Source organism: Heptranchias perlo, chromosome 22, assembly GCF_035084215.1.
Source record: "Heptranchias perlo isolate sHepPer1 chromosome 22, sHepPer1.hap1, whole genome shotgun sequence".
NCBI classification, from domain to species: domain Eukaryota; kingdom Metazoa; phylum Chordata; class Chondrichthyes; order Hexanchiformes; family Hexanchidae; genus Heptranchias; species Heptranchias perlo.
In genome coordinates this window covers 51,762,914-51,786,295 of record NC_090346.1, presented here as the reverse complement: position 1 = coordinate 51,786,295, position 23,382 = coordinate 51,762,914, and the positions used below count along the sequence as shown (strand labels likewise).

Genomic DNA, 23,382 nt, shown 5'->3' with positions numbered 1-23,382 from the left:
GGGGGAGAGTATGGGGAGCACAGGGGAGAGAGTATGAGGGGTATGGGGAGCACAGAGGTATGGGGAGCGCAAGAGGGGAGAGTATGGGGAGCACAGGGGTGGAGAGTATGGGGAGCACGGGGGGGGGGGAGAGTATGGGGAGCACAGGGGGGAGAATATGGGGAGCACAGGGGGGAGAGTATGGGGAGCACAGGGGTGGAGAGTATGGGGAGCACAGGGGTCGAGAGTATGGGGAGCACGGTGGGGGAGAGTATGGGGAGCACAGGGGGGAGAATATGGGGAGCACAGGGGGAGAACATCGGGAGCACAGCGGGGAGAGTATGGGGAGCACGGGGGAGAGAGTATGGTGAGCATGTGGGGAAAGTATGGGGATCACAGGGGGGAGAGTATGGGGAGCACGGGGGGGAGAGTATGGGGAGCACGGGGGGGGGGAGAGTATGGGGAGCACAGGGGGGGAGAGTGTGGGGAGCACAGGGGGAGAGTATGGGGAGCACGGGGGGGGAGAGTATGGGGAGCACGGGGGGGGAGAGTATGGGGAGCACGGGGGGGAGAGTATGGGGAGCACGGGGGGCAGAGTGTGGGGAGCACGGGGGGGAGAGTATGGGGAGCACAGGGGGGGAGAGTATGGGGAGCACAGTGGGGGAGAGTATGGGGAGCACAGTGGGGGAGAGTATGGGGAGCATGGCGGGGGGGAGAGTATGGGGAGCACAGGGGGGGAGAGTATGGGGAGCACAGTGGGGGAGAGTATGGGGAGCACAGTGGGGGAGAGTATGGGGAGCATGGGGGGGAGAGTATGGGGAGCACGGGGGGGAGAGTATGGGGAGCACAGGGAGGGAGAGTATGGGGAGCACGGGGGGATGGTATGGGGAGCACGGGGGGGAGGGTATGGGGAGCACAGGGGGGGGAGAGTATGGGGAGCACAGGGGGGAGAGTATGGGGAGCACGGGGGGATGGTATGGGGAGCATGGGGGGGAGTATGGGGGGGCACAGGGGGGTATGGGGAGCATGGGGGGATGTGGGGCACAATGGCATGTAGGGCACAATGGCATGGGGCCTCCAGCACGGTCTGTACAACCAAGACACATCGCACTCGTGGATCCCAAAACCCTCCATTCGACCCCTCCCCCCCCACTCTACCCTCCACCCCCACCACTCTACCCTTCCCTCAGTCAGAGACTGTACGTGGGTAGACAAGGGAAAGTAGACTATAGAAGAGAGGGTAGACTGTAGGAGAGAGGGTAGACACTCTCCCCGGGCTACACTCTCCCATGCTACCCTCCACCCCAGTCTAACTCCTAGTCTACCCTCACCCCACTCTACCCTCCCCCCAGTTTACACTTCCCCAATCTACCCCTCATTCTAGCCTCCCTCTCCCACTCTACCCTCCCCCACTCTACCCTTCCTCCTATGGTCTATCCTCCTCCAGTCTACCATCCCTCCTACAAGTTACTGGCTTTTAAACCCCAAGCTCAGAATGAGCTACTCAGTACTCGTTGATTTCCCTGTTCCTTTACCCTGGCTCATGTCTTGCACTGTGAGTCTTGGCCATTTGCTTGGGTTTCTTAGTGAAAATATATACTAATGTGATTTCAGATTATTAAAGTGCAGTTTCATGGGGAGGAAATCCCCATCAACTCAAACATCAGCTGCAGTGGATGGAGGTGTGTTGTGTCACTCAGCACCATGTACATTGCACACATTCTTTCTTCCATTTTTCTCCCCTGTCTTCTGATTCTTGCTGGGTTTCAGGTGTCCCAGTGCCAGTCACCCTCTCCTGTCACCCTGTGGTAAATCTTTGTGGGTGCTCTTAGGCAGCATTAGCAGATAGTCAACCTCAGAGTGTCACAGCCAAGTCTGATCCTGTCCTTAATTAACAACCACACACATGCAGGTAGACTGGATGCTCGAGTAAGTTGGCACTAGCCATTCAGGCTCTGAGACCCGAGTTCAAACCCAGTCCAGACTGATGGGAGGAAATTCTCCTCTGTCTACTGGCTTGAACATTCTTACATAAAGTGAGTTTTTGTACTTTCCATCCAGATCCCAGCGGCAGCGAAAAACTGCACTTAAATTGGCACTAATTGCTAAAACAGTGCAGAGGGGGTTTTACTCTGTATCTAACCTGTGCTGTACCTGCCCTGGGAGTGTTTGATGGGACAGTGTAGAGGGAGCTTTACTCTGTATCTAACCTGTGCTGTACCTGCCCTGGGAGTGTTTGATGGGACAGTGTAGAGGGAACTCTACTCTGTATCTAACCCGTGCTGTACCTGCCCTGGGAGTGTTTGATGGGACAGTGTAGAGGGAGCTTTACTCTGTATCTAACCTGTGCTGTACCTGCCCTGGGAGTGTTTGATGGGACAGTGTAGAGGGAACTCTACTCTGTATCTAACCCGTGCTGTACCTGCCCTGGGAGTGTTTGATGGGACAGTGTAGAGGGAGCTTTACTCTGTATCTAACCTGTGCTGTACCTGCCCTGGGAGTGTTTGATGGGACAGTGTAGAGGGAACTCTACTCTGTATCTAACCCGTGCTGTACCTGCCCTGGGAGTGTTTGATGGGACAGTGTAGAGGGAGCTTTACTCTGTATCTAACCCGTGCTGTACCTGCCCTGGGAGTGTTTGATGGGACAGTGTAGAGGGAGCTTTACTCTGTATCTAACCTGTGCTGTACCTGCCCTGGGAGTGTTTGATGGGACAGTGTAGAGGGAACTCTACTCTGTATCTAACCCGTGCTGTACCTGCCCTGGGAGTGTTTGATGGGACAGTGTAGAGGGAGCTTTACTCTGTATCTAACCCGTGCTGTACCTGCCCTGGGAGTGTTTGATGGGACAGTGTAGAGCAGGGATGTCAAACTCATGTTCTATTGTGGGCCTTATCTAATATCTGGCCACATACAGCAAAAGTTATGAACATAGAAATTGATGAAGATAAACTATATTTGTACTTACTTACATTTAGATTTTATTTACTGCTCCTGCTGCTTCCTGATATCTGGCACCTCTTAGCTTGAACCATTGCATCAACATTTGGAGCAAATGACTGGGCTGAGGCCTGTCTTGGATCAAAACACAAGGATCACTTGTCACTACAGAACTTTGTGCCCCAAACACTAATCATGGAAGTGAATTCCACAGCCTTATATCTCTCTGTATAAAGATGTTTCTCTTGATCACTGTTCTAAATCTATTACATTTAATCTTTACTTCTGGCTCCATGTCTTGACTCCATAACCATTGGAAACAGCTGGCTTCTATCTACCCCATCCCATCTTTCATAATTTTAAATATTTCCATCATAATCTCCCTGGAATATGTGTTGAATGTGAGAAGGGTGAGTCCTAACAGAAAGGGCACAGAGTCAGACTGAGCCACCGACCATTCTGGTCCGGAATGCACCCATCTTGTTTGACTTCCTGTACTCCTAATCTGTTCTACAACCAGCTGCCTCAGTGATTATTAGCTATAAACCACAAGCACATAACACACCTTGTAAACATTATCTCTGGGTCCTCCACAGTGGAGAGAAAACTGCAAGAAGAGTGGAAAAGAGGAGCCCTTCTTTCCCACATAATCTGCGTGCTTTACTCTGTAATCTTTACTGATCAAATAAAGTAACTCCTTCTGGCTTTTGTCAAGGTTACTTTTGATGACTTTTTTACCCCGTTCGGAGCGACTATTGACAACGTGGCCGACCTGCATCATCGGTAACATCACAATGACTAAAGACATCACAACATGGCCTTCCATCACACTATTAACACGGCACGGTTTAGGTTTAGGATTAGGGTTAGTGGTTAGGGGTAGAAACCACTATTGATGACGCCATTGTAAGTAGACACATCCTTTTTCATTTCATGTCTTTTTTTAACCTCACGCAGCTGAGTCACAAAATGGCCTCATGAATTCTTCATTCAAGGAACCTTCTTTCTGGCCTGATACCAATTTCCTCCCTTCTTTCACATCACTACACTTCTCACAGGAAAAGACATCAGGGACATTAGACATAGGATTTTGGCACAAGAACAGGTGGATCAGGTGTTGCACTGGTTACATTCAGTCATCCGGTTGCCTGCAAAGGGCTTTGGACAATAACCTGTCACCAGGTCTCACCAGTCGCCATTTTATTCCACCGTCATATCTTCATCCGTTACCTGCCTTTCACCTTCACAGGAGCAGGTTTCACCACCCATCATCATCATCATCACCATCACCATCACCATAACCATAACCATAACCATCATCATCATCATCATCACCATCACCATTCCCCATACTGAGGCACTCTGATTCCCATTTTATAGTCTCGGTTGAAGTGGTCCCTGGATTTACTCTCTGATCTCAGTGAGCCCTTGGAGAGGAAACCCGCTGTCACCGCCCCCTCGGCCCAGTCCTTCCCTCACCAGCTTTTCATCTTATTCTCAGCTCCTTCTTTCAGCCTTCGTGTTTTGCTCCTTTTAAGGGGCCGAAGCGGGACCTCCGCCATCGAAACCCCTTCTGATTTTTCATTTCCCTTTTTATCATCAGATTTAAACCGTTTAACGGCCGAGCGCGAGAGCGGGAAAAGGGGAGGCTGTGATAGGAGGATCGGCGAGCATGCGCGGGCAAGGAGCCCCGAGACTGACCGGGACAGACCGGGATAAACCGGGATAGACCCCCGGGACAGACCGGGATAGACCGGGATAAACCCCCGGGACAGACCGGGATAGACCGGGATAAACCCCCGGGACAGACCGGGATAACCCCCCGGGATAGACCCCCGGGACAGACCGGGATAGACCGGGATAACCCCCCGGGACAGACCGCGATAAACCCCCGGGACAGACCGGGATAAACCGGGATAGACCCCCGGGACAGACCGGGATAGACCGGGATAAACCCCCGGGACAGACCGGGATAACCCCCCGGGACAGACCGGAATAGACCCCCGGGACAGACCGGGATAGACCCCCGGGACAGACCGGGATAAACCCCCGGGACAGACCGGGATAAACCGGGATAACCCCCGGGACAGACCGCGATAAACCCCCGGGACAGACCGGGATAAACCGGGATAGACCCCCGGGACAGACCGGGATAGACCGGGATAAACCCCCGGGACAGACCGGGATAAACCCCCGGGATAGACCGGGATAAACCCCCGGGACAGACCGGGATAAACCCCCGGGACAGACCGGGATAAACCGGGATAAACCCCCGGGACAGACCGGGATAGACCCCCGGGGCAGACCGGGATAAACCCCCGGGACAGACCGGGATAAACCGGAATAGACCGCGATAAACCCCCGGGACAGACCGGGACAAACCGGGATAGACCCCCGGGTTAGACCAGGACAGACCCCCCCCCCCCGGGATAGACCAGGACAGACCCTCCCCCCCCGGGATAGACCAGGACAGACCCTCCCCCCCGGATAGACCAGGACAGACCCCCCCCCCCCCCCCGGGATAGACCAGGACAGACCCTCACCCCCCCCCCCCGGGATAGACCAAGACAGACCCTCCCCCCCCGGGATAGACCAGGACAGACCCTCCCCCCCCCCCGGGATAGACCAGGACAGACCCCCCCGGGATAGACCAGGACAGACCCTCACCCCCCCCCCGGGATAGACCAAGACAGACCCTCACCCACCCCCCCCCCCCGGGATAGACCAAGACAGACCCTCCCCCCCCCGGGATAGATCAGGACAGACCCCCCCCCGGGATAGACCAGGACAGACCCCCCCCCGGGATAGACCAGGACAGACCCCCCCCCCCCCCGGGATAGACCAGGACAGACCCTCCCCACCCCGGGATAGACCGAGACAGACCCTCCCCCCCCGGGATAGACCAGGACAGACCCTCTCCCCCCCCCCCGGGATAGACCGGGACAGACCCTCCCCCCCCCCGGGATAGACCAGGAGAGACCCTCCCCCCCGGGATAGACCAGGACAGACCCTCCCCCCACCCCGGGATAGACCAGGACAGACCCTTCCCCCCCCTGGATAGACCAGGACAGACCCTCCCCCCCGGGATAGACCAGGACAGACCCCCCCCCGGGATAGACCAGGACAGACCCTCCCCCCCCGGGATAGACCAGGACAGACCCCCCCCGGGATAGACCAGGACAGACCCTCACCCCCCCCCCCCCCGGGATAGACCAGGACAGACCCCGCCCCCCGGGATAGACCAGGACAGACCCCCCCCCCCGGGATAGACCAGGACAGACCCCCCCCCCCCGGGATAGACCAGGACAGACCCTCCCCCCCCGGGATAGACCAGGACAGACCCTCCCCCCACCCCGGGATAGACCAGGACAGACCCTTCCCCCCCCTGGATAGACCAGGACAGACCCTCCCCCCCGGGATAGACCAGGACAGACCCCCCCCCGGGATAGACCAGGACAGACCCTCCCCCCCCGGGATAGACCAGGACAGACCCCCCCCGGGATAGACCAGGACAGACCCTCACCCCCCCCCCCCCCCGGGATAGACCAGGACAGACCCCGCCCCCCGGGATAGACCAGGACAGACCCCCCCCCCCGGGATAGACCAGGACAGACCCCCCCCCCCCCCGGGATAGACCAGGACAGACCCTCCCCCCCCCCGGATAGACCAGGACAGACCCTCCCCCCCCCCCCCCCCGGGATAGACCAGGACAGACCCTCCCCCCCCCCCCGGGATAGACCAGGACAGACCCCCCCCCGGGATAGACCAGGACAGACCCTCGCCCCCCCGGGATAGACCAGGACAGACCCCCCGGGATAGACCGGGACAGACCGGCCCATTGGACCAACTACACGATTATTCTGCAAGTTTCTTCATGTCTCCCTGTCTTTTGTCTCAGTCCCTCCTCGGTATTAACTATTCCCCCAATTTGGTGTCATTCGCAAATTTTGAAATTGAAAATATTGCAGATCAACCAGGAGAGGGTGATCTTGGTAACTGTGAGTTACTGAAATAGCTGGAAACTGACAGCAGGCCCGCGTACATTTGTAAAGAGCAAAGGTGGGGTGAGGGTGGGGGCACAGAGCCTTCTTCAGGGGTCCTGACCAAGGGTGGGGGCACAGAGCCTTCTTCAGGGGTCCTGACCAAGGGTGGGGGCACAGAGCCTTCAGGGGTCCTGACCAAGGGTGGGGGCACAGAGCCTTCTTCAGGGGTCCTGACCAAGGATCTTACACCCAAAACATGAACCTACCGTTTTGTTAGCGGAGACTGACCGACCTGCAATGTTGGCCGGCATTTATCGCCTTTAGTTGCTGTTGCCGGGAGCGGGGTTCAGGAGTTTATTGAACACAGCACCATGGCCTTGGGGAGCATTAAGACCCAGAGGAAGCCTGTGAAGTGGCGCAGACCCGCCCACCACCGAGCTCTGGTTGTCGCCCTCCTCACAACCTGATGAATCTGACGGAGATAATGATCTAAGTGAGTGTGGCTCGCACTGGAAGAGTGAGAGATCCTGAAATCCTCAGTGTCAGGGGCAAGGGAAAGAATAGGGTCTGGGCAGGACTGCCATTCCGAGCTGTTTACAAGCAGCAATGATCGCCGTCAGCTAGCTCCAGGCGCTTGGTGCGATAAACTTTCACTCTACAACTGGGGGCTTGGACATCCTGGAAAGTCTGTGTAACTCTCCAGTGTAGAGATGTGAGATGGTGCTCTCCAATCAGCCAAATGGGAGGCTTGACGGGGTGGGGTCAGTCCGCCTTAATGCTCAGCTCTGGGTCCTTTAATATTGATGGCTAGATTGAACTAAAAAAGTTTAATTTATACAATTACAAGGAAATAAGGAGTTTCTACCTGCCTCGAGACCGGAGCAGCGCCTGTTTCTGGACATTGGACAGATGTTCCAGGAGCAGGTTGTGTGCGCGGTCCAGGTGTTAACCTGTACACAGACTATTAATAACCCGCTGTCCAGCCGGGGACAGTAGGTGGGCTTCAGAGGGGCCTAGAGAGGGAAAGGCAGGAATATTCGATTGGAATGAGTCACAGAAAGCGAATTCTGTTGGACATCCGCAGGACAGGACTATGAAACGCCTGGCAACAGTCTGCAAAGGACAGAGAACGTCTTGGGAACCTAAAATGCAGATGATCGCATGAAAGCGCGTAAGGATTTTATTATTTCCGATTTTAAATACATTCTGGAGTGGAACCCGCGAGTGTCTGAGCTGCGAAAATCTAAACCCGGGGGGAAAAAGCGGCGGTTTCTCCAAATCCCCTGGAGACACATGTTGTCGAGCTCTGCTCGCTCCGCTCTCAACCTCCTGCTTTCAGTTCAATTCTTAGTTTAGTGTAATTAATCGCACTTCTGATTTATTGTCGTCATAGTTTTTTTGTTTTAGTATAATTACCCCCTTGTAAATTGAACTTGTTACAATGACCCCTCACAGGCGGGCTCACTGTACTTCATTTATCCCCATTGGTTTCATCCAGTTTTAGCAGTGCAGTTACTGTCTCGGGTCCATTTTTCATATTTTATTGCTCGGTAGATGTCAGTTTGGCTCAGTTGGTAGCACTCTCCCCTCTCAATCAGAAGGTTGTGGGTTCCGAGGGCCACTCGAGGATTGTGCCCATGACCTGGGCTTCAGTGTTGAGGGGGTGCTGGATCCCCTGCTCTATAAAGAGCTCTATGGAATCACTAGTTGGTTTAACAGCACCTCCAACAATACAGCACTCACTCAACATTTATTTCAAATTACTCTTGGTGCCAGGAGATGCACTACAAAGTTAATAAAAACAAACCATGCGGTGCTGCAGAAGCCTTACCCATCCTTGGAGCAGGACTGTGTTTCAGGGTTAGGGTCTGATCATAATCCCCTAGTGTGGGTACAGTTGACTCATGCCTGTAGTGAGGGAGCGTCACCATGCAAGGATATCATAGGGTACAATATCCAACAGCATCATGGTTTCCTAAATGGAAACACCAACACATGGGCAATAACTGCAGTTACAACCCCAGGTATCAGCTTATTTTGATAAGTTTCATATTTTACAGGCTGGATAGAAGAAAAATTCAAATATAAACAGCATAGTGCGACTTATAGAATCATAGAATCATAGAATCATAGAAGTTACAACATGGAAACAGGCCCTTCGGCCCAACATGTCCATGTCGCCCAGTTTATACCACTAAGCTAGTCCCAATTGCCTGCACTTGGCCCATATCCCTCTATACCCATCTTACCCATGTAACTGTCCAAATGCTTTTTAAAAGACAAAATTGTACCCGCCTCTACTACTGCCTCTGGCAGCTCGTTCCAGACACTCACCACCCTTTGAGTGAAAAAATTGCCCCTCTGGACCCTTTTGTATCTCTCCCCTCTCACCTTAAATCTGTGCCCCCTCGTTATAGACTCCCCTACCTTTGGGAAAAGATTTTGACTATCGACCTTATCTATGCCCCTCATTATTTTATAGACTTCTATAAGATCTCCCCTTAACCTCCTACTCTCCAGGGAAAAAAGTCCCAGTCTGTCTAACCTCTCCCTGTAAGTCAAACCATCAAGTCCCGGTAGCATCCTCGTAAATCTTTTCTGCACTCTTTCTAGTTTAATAATATCCTTTCTATAATAGGGTGACCAGAACTGTACACAGTATTCCAAGTGTGGCCTCACCAATGCCCTGTACAACTTCAACAAGACATCCCAACTCCTGCATTCAATGTTCTGACCAATGAAACCAAGCATGCTGAATGCCTTCTTCACCACCCTATCCACCTGTGACTCCACTTTCAAGGAGCTATGAACCTGTACTCCCAGATCTCTTTGTTCTATAACTCTCCCCAACGCCCTACCATTAACGGAGTAGGTCCTGGCTCGATTTGATCTACCAAAATGCATCACCTCACATTTATCTAAATTAAACTCCATCTGCCATTCATCGGCCCACTGGCCCAATTTATCAAGATCCCGTTGCAATCCTAGATAACCTTCTTCACTGTCCACAATGCCACCAATCTTGGTGTCATCTGCAAACTTACTAACCATGCCTCCTAAATTCTCATCCAAATCATTAATATAAATAACAATAACAGCGGACCCAGCACCGATCCCTGAGGCACACCGCTGGACACAGGCATCCAGTTTGAAAAACAACCCTCTACAACCACCCTCTGTCTTCTGTCGTCAAGCCAATTTTGTATCCAATTGGCTACCTCACCTTGGATCCCATGAGATTTAACCTTATGTAACAACCTACCTTGCGGTACCTTGTCAAATGCTTTGCTGAAGTCCATGTAGACCACGTCTACTGCACAGCCCTCATCTATCTTCTTGGTTACCCCTTCAAAAAACTCAATCAAATTCGTGAGACATGATTTTCCTCTCACAAAACCATGCTGACTGTTCCTAATTAGTCCCTGCCTCTCCAAATGCCTGTAGATCCTGTCCCTCAGAATACCCTCTAACAACTTACCCACTACAGATGTCAGGCTCACTGGTCTGTAGTTCCCAGGCTTTTCCCTGCCGCCCTTCTTAAACAAAGGCACAACATTTGCTACCCTCCAATCTTCAGGCACCTCACCTGTAGCGGTGGATGATTCAAATATCTCTGCTAGGGGACCCGCAATTTCCTCCCTAACCTCCCATAACGTCCTGGGATACATTTCATCAGGTCCCGGAGATTTATCTACCTTGATGCGCGTTAAGACTTCCAGCACCTCCCTCTCTGTAATATGTACACTCCTCAAGACATCACTATTTATTTCCCCAAGTTCCCTAACATCCATGCCTTTCTCAACCGTAAATACCGATGTGAAATATTCATTCAGGATCTCACCCATCTCTTGTGGTTCCGCACATAGATGACCTTGTTGATCCTTAAGAGGCCCTACTCTCTCCCTAGTTACCCTTTTGCCCTTTATGTATTTGTAGAAGCTCTTTGGATTCACCTTTGCCTGATCTGCCAAAGCAATCTCATGTCCCCTTTTTGCCCTCCTGATTTCTCTCTTAACTCTACTCTGGCAATCTCTATACTCTTCAAGGGATCCACTTGATCCCAGCTGCCTATGCATGTCATATGCCTCCTTCTTCTTTTTGACTAGGGCCTCAATCTCCCGAGTCATCCAAGGTTCCCTACTTCTACCAGCCTTGCCCTTCACTTTATAAGGAATGTGCTTACCCTGAACCCTGGTTGTTTATATACCTGACACTTCTTCTGTAAATCTGAATTGTGGGATATTTAAAATTCAGGAAGTCCCAGTAACTGTTCGGGGATATAAAAAGGAGCTTTCCCGCTCAGATCAGAAAAGAACAAGTCAGTCTCCTGAAAGAGAGAAATAATGGTTGAAATTTGCAACGGCGGATTAATTTTAAAAAATAAAGGAAAAGAAAGTGTACGATTTAAAAGTTATTTACAAAGAGGCAGCTTAGAGCTGCAATTGTTTTATTATTTTGTCCAATCCAAGAGTTAATGGATGGGTGCCCACTGATATGTAAATTATAGTTAGGTTATATGTAAATGTAGAGATATATTACATGAAACAACTTGCATTTCTACAGCGTCTTTCATGACCTCAGCACATCCCAAAGCGCTTGACTGCCAGTGAAGTATTTTTGAAGTGCGTCACTGTTGTAATGTAGGGAAAATATAAAGTTGTATTATATGGTGTTTATTCATCTTTTGTTTAATATTTTAACTTAAACAAAGTCTGATTAAATACTTTACTGCCTAGAGTGAGATAAGATAGAGGCATAAGATAAATCCAGCATTAAAAGCAATGAACAGACAGGATGTGCTGTTTAGTTACTGTGGGCCTCTTACTGAGAGTTTACTTAGATGTCAGGGTCAGGGTTAGGGTAGGGTCAGGGTTAAGGTCAGGGTCAGGGTCAAGGTTAGGGTAGGGTCAGGTCGGGGATAGGGTCAGGATTAGGGTTAGGGTCAGGGTCAGGGTCAAGGTTAGGGTCAGGGTCAGGGTTTGAGTAGGGTTAGGGTAGGGTCAGGGTTAGGGTAGGGTCAGGGTTAGGGTCAGGGTTTGGGTAGGGTCAGGATTAGGGTTAGGGTCAGGGTCAGGGTCAAGGTTAGGGTCAGGGTTAGGGTCAGGGTTTGGGTAGGGTCAGGGTTAGGGTAGGGTCAGGGTAGGGTAGACTCGTTCACCCATGTAAGTGATCTCAGATATGAGTTGAAATAATCTACTGTAGGGTTAGGGTTAGGGTAGGGTCAGGATTAGGGTAGGGTCAGGGTTAGGGGTTCAGGTACATAGATCATTGAAGTGTCATAAACAGGTGCAGAAAATAATCAAGAAGGCAAATGGAATGCTGGCCTTTATATCGAGAGGACTGGAGTACAAGGGGGCAGAAGTTATGCTGCAGCTATACAAAACCCTAGTTAGACCGCACCTGGAGTACTGTGAGCAGTTCTGGGCACCGCACCTTCGGAAGGACATATTGGCCTTGGAGGGAGTGCAGCGTAGGTTTACTAGAATGATACCCGGACTTCAAGTTACGAGGAGGGATTACACAAATTGGGGTTGTGTTCTCTCGAGTTTCGAAGGTTAAGGGGTGATCTGATCGAAGTTTATAAGATATTAAGGGGAACAGATAGGGTGGATAGAGAGAAACTATTTCCGCTGGTTGGGGATTTTAGGAGTAGGGGGCACAGTCTAAAAATTAGAGCCAAACCTTTCAAGAGCGAGATTAGAAAACATTTCTACACATAAAGGGTGGTAGAAGTTTGGAACTCTCTTCCGCAAACAGCAATTGATACTAGCTCAATTGCTAAATTTAAATCTGAGATAGATAGCTTTTTGGCAACCAAAGATATTGAGGGATATGGGCCAAAGGCAGGTATATGGAGTTAGATCACAGATCAGCCATGATCTTATCAAATGGCGGAGCAGGCACGAGGGGCTGAATGGCCTACTCCTGTTCCTATGTTCCTATGTTCCTATCCGCTCCATCACCAAGATCACCTACTTCCACGTCCGTAACATCGCCCGTCTCCGTCCCTACCCCAGTTCATCTGTTGCTGAAACCCTCATCCGTGTCTTTGTTACCTTCACACTGGACAATTTCAATGTTCTCCTGGCCGGCCTCCCATCTTCCACCCTCCATAAACTTGAGCTCATCCAAAACTCTGCTGCCCGTATCCTAACTCACACCAAGTCCCGTTCAACTAACATCCCTGTGCTCGCTGACCTACATTGGCTCCCGGTCTGGAAACACCTCGATTTTAAAATTCTCATCCTTGTTTTCAAATCTCTTCATGACCTCACCCCTCCCTATCTCTGTAACCTCCTCTGGCCCTACAACCTCTGAGATCTCTGCGCTCCTCCAATTCTGGCCTCTTGTGCATCCCTGATTTTAATCACTCCACCATTGGCGGCCGTGCCTTCAGCTGCCTAGTCCCTAAGTTCTGGAATTCCCTCCCTAAACCTCTCCTCCTCTCTACTTTTCTCTCCTCCATTAAGACACTCCTTAAAACCTACCTCTTTGACCAAGCTTTTGGTCACCTGTCCTAATATCTCCTTATGTGGCTCGGTGTCAAATTTTGATTGATAATCGCTTCTGTGAAGCGCTTTGGGATGTTTAACTACATTAAAGGCGCTGTGTAAATGCAAGTTGTTGTTGTTATTATTTATAGTTAACTACCAAAACATATGACAATGTGGGAAACACACAAGTGGAGCTGGTTGGAGGTTAGGAGATTCTCCAAAGTACAGGCTGAGAAGCAGAGAGATGCACCACTCAAGACAGGTTGTAATTAGTGTGACTCGTTTACATGGCTGTTTCCATTATAAACGTGGACACAAGGATTTATAATGGAACGGACACTGACATAAGATTTTAATATATAACTAGTTGATCTCTTATGGTTCTGTACATGGAGAGTCAAGATGGATCCAGGTCAAACTGGGTTAGAAGGCAGGGGATAAATGGACCAGGGCTGAGGGAAGATTGCCACAAAGGAGGTCAGAATGGGTCAAAGGTAGAGGAGGGCAAATGGATAATGGTGAGGGTAAGGTAAAATGGAAGAATAAAGGTTAGGCCATGGGGGAAGGTAGAGAATGATTAAAGGGGCAAAGGGGAAGATCAAGCATGGTTAGAAGTTGGGGTGAGGGGAAAGGTAGAGGTTGGGACAAAGATCAGAGTTCAGAGAGTGGGGATGGAGAAGGTAGAGCAGGGTAAAGGTGGGGGGAGAGGGAAGGTAGAGCATGTAAGAGAAGAGTAGAGGCCTGGGATGTCAGAGCAGTGCTTGAATGAAGAGGAAGAGGAAGGGGTTGGAGAGGGAGCGAGGTGTAAGGAGGGGACAGGGCAAAGGATCGAGAAAAGAGGGAAAGAGGCTTGGATAAAAGGTGAGAGGGACTGTGAGAGGATGAACAGGAGATAATTTGGGGGAGATATAATAAAATATAAATTTTTGCTTATGCTCTTTATAATTTAAATTTTTGGGGGTGCAAAGGAGAGTCAGGGAAACCATTGAGAGCAGCAATGCACTGAGCCAGGACAGACAGGCAAATCAAAGGAGGGTAGTGGGGGGCACCGACTAGCAGAGTGGGTCCTGGGGGGCACCGACTAGCAGAGTGGGTCCTGGGGGGCACCGACTGGCAGAGTGGGTCCTGGGGGGCACCGACTAGCAGAGTGGGTCCTGGGGGGCACCGACTAGCAGAGTGGGTCCTGGGGGGCACCGACTGGCAGAGTGGGTCCCGGGGGGCACCGACTGGCAGAGTGGGTCCTGGGGGGCACCGACTGGCAGAGTGGGTCCCGGGGGGCACCGACTGGCAGAGTGGGTCCCGGGGGGCACCGACTAGCAGAGTGGGTCCTGGGGGGCACCGACTAGCAGAGTGGGTCCCGGGGGGCACCGACTGGCAGAGTGGGTCCTGGGGGGCACCGACTGGCAGAGTGGGTCCAGGGGGGCACCGACTGGCAGAGTGGGTCCCGGGGGGCACCGACTAGCAGAGTGGGTCCTGGGGGGCACCGACTAGCAGAGTGGGTCCTGGGGGGCACCGACTAGCAGAGTGGGTCCTGGGGGGCACCGACTAGCAGAGTGGGTCCTGGGGGGCACCGACTGGCAGAGTGGGTCCTGGGGGGCACCGACTGGCAGAGTGGGTCCTGGGGGGCACCGACTGGCAGAGTGGGTCCTGGGGGGCACCAACTGGCAGAGTGGGTCCCGGGGGGCACCGACTGGCAGAGTGGGTCCCAGGGGGCACCGACTGGCAGAGTGGGTCCCGGGGGGCACCGACTAGCAGAGTGGGTCCTGGGGGGCACCGACTGGCAGAGTGGGTCCTGGGGGGCACCGACTGGCAGAGTGGGTCCTGGGGGGCACCGACTAGCAGAGTGGGTCCCGGGGGGCACCGACTGGCAGAGTGGGTCCCGGGGGGCACCGTCTGGCAGAGTGGGTCCCGGGGGGCACCGACTGGCAGAGTGGGTCCCGGGGGGCACCGACTGGCAGAGTGGGTCCCGGGGGGCACCGACTGGCAGAGTGGGTCCTGGGGGGCACCGACTGGCAGAGTGGGTCACGGGGGGCACCGACTGGCAGAGTGGGTCATGGGGGGCACCGAGTAGCAGAGTGGGTCACGGGGGGCACCGACTGGCAGAGTGGGTCCAGGGGGCACCGACTGGCAGAGTGGGTCCCGGGGGGCACCGACTGGCAGAGTGGGTCCTGGGGGGCACCGAGTAGCAGAGTGGGTCCAGGGGGCACCGACTGGCAGACTGGCTCCTGGGGGGCACCGACTGGCAGAGTGGGTCCTGGGGGCACCGACTGGCAGAGTGGGTCCTGGGGGGCACCGACTGGCAGAGTGGGTCCAGGGGGGCACCGACTGGCAGAGTGGGTCCCAGGGGGCACCGACTGGCAGAGTGGGTCCAGGGGGCATCGACTGGCAGAGTGGGTCCCGGGGGCACCGACTGGCAGAGTGGGTCCCGGGGGCACCGACTGGCAGAGTGGGTCCCGGGGGGCACCGACTGGCAGAGTGGGTCCCGGGGGCACCGACTGGCAGAGTGGGTCCAGGGGGCACCGACTGGCAGAGTGGGTCCCGGGGGGCACCGACTGGCAGAGTGGGTCCCGGGGGGCACCGACTGGCAGAGTGGGTCCTGGGGGGCACCGACTGGCAGAGTGGGTCCCGGGGGCACCGACTGGCAGAGTGGGTCCTGGGGGGCACCGACTGGCAGAGTGGGTCCCGGGGGGCACCGACTGGCAGAGTGGGTCCCGGGGGGCACCGATTAGCAGAGTGGGTCCAGGGGGGCACCGACTGGCAGAGTGGGTCCCGGGGGGCACCGACTGGCAGAGTGGGTCCCGGGGGCACCGACTGGCAGAGTGGGTCCTGGGGGGCACCGACTGGCAGAGTGGGTCCTGGGGGGCACCGACTGGCAGAGTGGGTCCCGGGGGGCACCGACTGGCAGAGTGGGTCCTGGGGGGCACCGACTGGCAGAGTGGGTCCTGGGGGGCACCGACTGGCAGAGTGGGTCCTGGGGGGCACCGACTGGCAGAGTGGGTCCCGGGGGCACCAACTGGCAGAGTGGGTCCTGGGGGGCACCGACTGGCAGAGTGGGTCCTGGGGGGCACCGACTGGCAGAGTGGGTCCCGGGGGCACCGACTGGCAGAGTGGGTCCTGGGGGGCACCGACTGGCAGAGTGGGTCCCGGGGGGCACCGACTGGCAGAGTGGGTCCCGGGGGCACCGATTAGCAGAGTGGGTCCAGGGGGGCACCGACTGGCAGAGTGGGTCCCGGGGGGCACCGACTGGCAGAGTGGGTCCCGGGGGCACCGACTGGCAGAGTGGGTCCTGGGGGGCACCGACTGGCAGAGTGGGTCCTGGGGGGCACCGACTGGCAGAGTGGGTCCTGGGGGGCACCGACTGGCAGAGTGGGTCCTGGGGGGCACCAACTGGCAGAGTGGGTCCTGGGGGGCACCGACTGGCAGAGTGGGTCCCGGGGGCACCGACTGGCAGAGTGGGTCCTGGGGGGCACCGACTGGCAGAGTGGGTCCAGGGGGCACCGACTGGCAGAGTGGGTCCCGGGGGGCACCGACTGGCAGAGTGGGTCCCGGGGGGCACCGACTGGCAGAGTGGGTCCCGGGGGGCACCGACTGGCAGAGTGGGTCCCGGGGGGCACCGACTGGCAGAGTGGGTCCCGGGGGGCACCGACTGGCAGAGTGGGTCCCGGGGGGCACCGACTGGCAGAGTGGGTCAAATCTCTGATGGCGGAGTCAGGCTGAGGTGGGAAGAGGTGCTCTGCATTGCCGCCTGGTGGCCCGAACCTGCAACTACACATAGACGGAAAGCCAATCAAATTCTCCCCCAAATAGGGACCATTGACATTAGGAGACATTTAATATTGAAAATATCTATCACAATACCTGTCATCTGTCGCCTGCAGGGATAACAGGAACTGCAGGTAAATTTACCCTGGAGAGAGGTTGACATAAGACTTTCCAATGCATTTTGAAATAGGATATTGAGCCCCAGGCGCTGAGTTTAATATTATACAGATGGATACAGATGTTAGTGCAATTTTATTTTGGTCCAATTACCTGATCCTTTTTTAACTTAATGGAATGACTCCCTTCCCGTCACATTTTGAATTACTTCCTTTACTCCATCATTTGATTTTGCGATTCCTATGCCCCATACAAATTTATTTTTCATTTTTTGTAATTAACAGTTTTTTTTATTATCTTGGCCAATTGCCTCTAATAACTTTGTTTATTTAAATGACCTCCATATAATTTTATTCTACTTCAATTGCCCACCTTGTGGTCACTCAAAAAGCTGGACACCATCCAGGACAAGGCAGTTTGTTTGATCAGTGCCCCTGCCACTGGACTCGTCATCTATCCATTACCGCAGCGCACCGTTTGCCATCTACAGGATGCACTGCAGCAACTCGCCACGGTCAATTCGACAGCACCTCCCTCACCTGTGACCTTCACCACCACAGTGGGCAAGATCATGGGAACACTCACCATCCTGACTTGGACATACTTTGCTCTTCCTTCATGGTCACTGGGTCAATATCCTGGAACTGCCTACATAACACCATTGCGTCAGCACCATCACTACAAGGACTGCAGCAGTTCAAGGAGATGGCCCACCGCTACCTTCTGAGGGCAACTAGAGATGGGGAATAAACACAGCATTGGCCAGCGTCATTCCCAGAACAAAGTTTTAAACATACCCAAACAGGCTCCATCGTTTATTTTACCTTAATTAAACTCATCTGCTAAATTGTCATCTTAGTGCAATTATTTCAGCAAAATTACTCATCTTTATATTGTTATTTCAGTGCAAATACATCACACAGGTTCCTATTATTTAATGTGATTTTATTTTCATACTTTAGCGCATGTGGCTCCACAAGTTTACTGGTTTTTTGCAATGATTACCGTTATAAATCTATTTTAATATTTCAGTCCCATTTCCCTTCTCAGCGTTACTCTGTTGCCTGCTGTCGTTATTTATATTGCAGTTTATCCCATTTGTTTGGCTGCTTCGGAGAGTTTTGACTGACTGAATCAAATAGGCATTGCATAAAGGGCGCTTTATTTGGTCGCAGGATGTCCATTGTAATAAAATGTAAACCAACTGGGTTATTCCCGGGTCCGTGGGATGGTCTGAGATCATGAGTTGCTGTCCTGGCCCGGTCCACGGAGGGGAAGATTCGCACCTGATGTGGTCATGCTTGGATTTAAAGGCGCAGGCTGATATCGATTTGCTGCAATTTACTCATTTACGGAGACAAACTGCGTGATTTTAGTGTCAGGCTATTTAGTTGGGATGCCAATCTGTAGAAGTTCAAAACAAGTATTAGCCAATTTGATAGTGGCGTCGCCTCTTTAAATCTGATTGTGTGTCCCAAACCATGATGTCATCCTCTCGCCGAGCTCTCCCTGATTTCAGTGGCCGGGAATTATCTTTCGCCCTTGAGTTCTTAATTAGCTATTAACTTGCCGAATTGTATCAGAAAAATAGCCCGTCGGCCGTTTGGAAATCACCCGGACGGAGACTAAAGACTCCCCGCCATCGCCCTTCCGTTCAAAGCGGCTGGCGAGTCAGTGCCGACGCCAGTGGCAAACTGCATTCACCAGTGACCCAGCAGCACGAGTCAGGAGCCGGAGTCCCCGCGGACCAGCTATCCCAGTGCAAATCCGTTCAAACCCACCGCCTCCAGAGCCCAGCACCAACATATCCCACAGGAACCGGGTTAATTGCCAGGCATTAAAACACAATCAGTCACTATACAAACACACCAGCACACACACAAACCCACACACAAACCCACACACCAGCCCACACACAAACCCACACACAAACCCACACACAAACCCACACACAAACCCACACACCAGCACACACACAAACCCACACACAAACCCACACACCAGCACACACACAAACCCACACACAAACCCACACACAAACCCACACACCAGCCCACACACAAACCCACACACAAACCCACACACAAACCCACACACCAGCCCACACACAAACCCACACACAAACCCACACACACAAACCCACACACCAGCCCACACACAAACCCACACACACAAACCCACACACCAGCCCACACACAAACCCACACACACAAACCCACACACCAGCACACACACAAACCCACACACAAACCCACACACCAGCCCACACACAAACCCACACACAAACCCACACACACAAACCCACACACCAGCCCACACACAAACCCACACACAAACCCACACACACAAACCCACACACCAGCACACACACAAACCCACACACAAACCCACACACCAGCACACACACAAACCCACACACAAACCCACACACCAGCCCACACACAAACCCACACACAAACGCACACACACAAACCCACACACAAACCCACACACCAGCACACACACAAACCCACACACAAACCCACACACAAACCCACACAAAACCCACACACACAAACCCACACACCAGCACACACACAAACCCACACACAAACCCACACACCAGCACACACACAAACCCACACACAAACCCACACACCAGCCCACACACAAACCCACACACACAAACCCACACACCAGCACACACACAAACCCACACACAAACCCACAAACCCACACACAAACCCACACACCAGCACACACACAAACCCACACACACAAACCCACACAAACAAACCCACACACACAAACCCACACACCAGCACACACACAAACCCACACACAAACCCACACACAAACCCACACACCAGCACACACACAAACCCACACACAAACCCACACACAAACCCACACACCAGCACACACACCAGCACACACACAAACCCACACACAAACCCACACACAAACCCACACACAAACCCACACACAAACCCACACACCAGCACACACACCAACCTGATTTTGAGCTGATTAGAGCGAGCCAACACGGATTTGTAAAGGCTGTGTTATGTCTAATGAACCTAAATGAATTTTTTGAGGAAGTAACTAAAGTAGTAGACAGGGGAATGTATATGGATGTTGTTTATATGGACTTCCAGAAGACATTTGATAAGGTTCCACATAAGAGACTGTTGCCTAAAATTAAAGCTCATGGAATTGAAGGCAAATTACTGCCCTGGTTAGGAGATTGGTTAGGCGGTGGAAGACAGAGAGTAGGGATAAGGGGTATGTACTCGAATCGAAGGATGTGACTAGTGGTGTCCCACAAGGATCTGTGCTGGGGCTTCAACTATTCATTATATTTATTAATGACTTAGATAACACAATAGAGAGCCATATATTAAAGTTTGCCGATCACACAAAGATTGGTGGCATAGGAAGTAGTGTAGATAGGAGCATAAAATTATAGAGACGTTGATAGATTAAGTGAGTGGGCAAAACTGTGGCAGATGGATTTCAATGCAGGTAAATGTGAGGTCATTAATTTTGGACCAAAAAAGGATCCATCCGAGTATTTTTTAAATGGAGAAAAACTAGGAATAGTGGAGATCCAGAGAGATTTAGGAGTCCATGTACACAGATCACTAAAATGTAGTGGTCAGGTACAAAAAATAATCAAAAGGGCTAATGGAATGTTAGCCTTTATAACTAGAGGGCTAGAATATAAAGGGGAGGAAGTTTTGCTGCAGCTATACAAAGCCCTGGTTAGACCACATCTGGAGTACTGTGTACAGTTCTGGGCACCACACTTTAGAAAGGATATATTAGCCTTGGAAGGAGTGCAGCGCAGATTCACCAGAATGTCACCTGGGCTCCAAGGGTTAGATTATGAGGAGAGATTACATAAACTAGGCTTGTATTCTCTGGAATATAGAAGGTTAAGGGGTGATTTGATTGAAGTTTTTAGGATTTTGAAAGGAATTGATAGGGTAGATAGAGAGAAACTTTTCCCGCTGGTGGGGGAGTCTAGGACAAAGGGACATATCCTTAAAATCAGAGCCAGGCCATTCAGGAGATAAGATAGGAAACACTTCTTCACACAGAGAGTGGTAGAAATGTGGAATTCTCTCCCACAAAAAGCAGTAGATGCTCAATTAATAATTTTAAATTTGAGATTGATAGATTTTTGCTAGCCAAGGGTATTGAGAGATATGGAGCCAAGGTGGGTGGATGGAGTTAGGATACAGATCAGGCATGATCTCACTGAATGGCAGAACAGGCTCGAGGGGATGAATGGCCTCCTCCTGTTCCTATAACCCACTCACCAGCCCACACACAAACTCACAGACAAACCCACACAACACATACACCAGCTCACACACCAATACAAAAACACAATGAGCAATCCTGCCCCCCCCCGAATCATACCCATCAATCCTGCCCCCCCCCCCCCGAATCAGCTCACTGTAATGTGACAGGTCACACCTTCCAATACTGTGATGTGTCCACTGAACGGGACAGACAGATCAGAAGTTTAACCCAGTCACCTCCGTGTGAAACTGATTTCTCTGACACTTCCCCCCGATTAGTTTGTATGACTTTTGTGCCAGTTATTACAGAGGCAGGAGAGGGCCAGTGGGGGGGGGGGGGGGGGGGGGGAAGAGCTGGGTGGGAGGGTTGGAGAGCTGGGAGGGGGGTGGAAAGCTGAGTAATGGGGGGAGCTGGTTGGAGGGGAGAGATGGGCGGAGGGGAGAGATGGGCGGAGGGGGATGGCTGGGTGAGGGGCCAGGGGCTCAGTGAGTGGTTGGGGATGAGCTTTGGGAGGGGGTGACAGATTGGGGAGAGAGATGTGCAGGGTGGTGAAGAGCTGGGTGAGGGGTGAGGGTTTGGGGAGAGAGCTGAGCGAGGGGGAGCTGGGTGAGGGGTTGGGGAAGGGCTGGGTGAGGGTGAGGGGAGCTGGGTGAGGGTGAGGGGAGCTGGGTGAGGGGAGCTGGGTGAGGGTGAGGGGAGCTGGCTGAGGGTGAGGGGAGCTGGGTGAGGGTGAGGGGAGCTGGGTGAGGGGAGCTGGGTGAGGGTGAGGGGAGCTGGGTGAGGGGAGCTGGGTGAGGGGAGCTGGGTGAGGGTGAGGGGAGCTGGGTGAGGGTGAGGGGAGCTGGGTGAGGGGAGCTGGGTGAGGGTGAGGGGAGCTGGGTGAGGGTGAGGGGAGCTGGGTGAGGGTGAGGGGAGCTGGGTGAGGGTGAGGGGAGCTGGGTGAGGGGAGCTGGGTGAGGGTGAGGGGAGCTGGGTGAGGGTGAGGGGAGCTGGGTGAGGGTGAGGGGAGCTGGGTGAGGGTGAGGGGAGCTGGGTGAGGGGAGCTGGGTGAGGGTGAGGCGAGCTGGGTGAGGGTGAGGGGAGCTGGGTGAGGGTGAGGGGAGCTGGGTGAGGGTGAGGGGAGGGAGTGTTCCTTAGTGCCTCTAACTGTTTGTTATTCGTTGGGTAAAAGGCTTTTTGTATTGTCCTAGACGGCTTTGCAAGGCTGCTGGCGCCAGAGGCTCCGGATCGCGTATATTATTCTATCAATTACCTGCTCTCGGGCCACAATGTCCAAGGATGGAGGGCTGCAGTTTGTAAGGAGCTGGCGGCTCTCGGAACCACAGGGAAGCGCGTTCGAGTCCTGCCCCTGGCTGCAGCTAACGAGCACTCGTCTTGTGCACCATTCAGCGCTAAGTAAGCATGGAGAATTAGTACAATCCCAACTGGCTCGGAGCCAGATAAGTCTCTTGTTCGACAAGGCTGGGGTTTTCTTGTCTCTCCCTTTTTAAATTACGAGGGTTGAGATTTATCGGTTTATTTGTTTTTCGTCCCATTTGAGTTGGGTCGAGTCGGACTGCGCTTAATCCAGCGCTAATCAGGGAAGAGTTTTATTAAAACAAATTTCATTCAGGTTTCATTTAATTGGCAATAAAGGAGGAACATCGTTTCTTAACTCTCCCAAGCTCTTTGACCTTGGAGGCTTTATCCCGGCAATTAGTAGACACCACAATTCTTCCGCGGCTTCCTGTTTGTTCTGAAACGGTTGCTAACACCGACACACAGTGCGGCTCAGTCCTGCCCTGCCTCCTGTATGTTCACCTGTCCTCTCGGCAATGT

General features: G+C 52.9%; 1 long non-coding RNA gene across 1 annotated transcript; it reads left to right on the top strand.

Annotated features, from left to right (window-relative positions):
• The first annotated feature begins 7,375 nt into the window (after positions 1-7,375).
• On the top strand, positions 7,376-22,830 carry LOC137340961 (uncharacterized). Its single transcript, XR_010966924.1, has 3 exons — positions 7,376-7,394; positions 7,986-8,072; positions 22,755-22,830. It is a non-coding gene; the product is annotated as an uncharacterized lncRNA (long non-coding RNA).
• Positions 22,831-23,382: the final 552 nt, after the last annotated feature.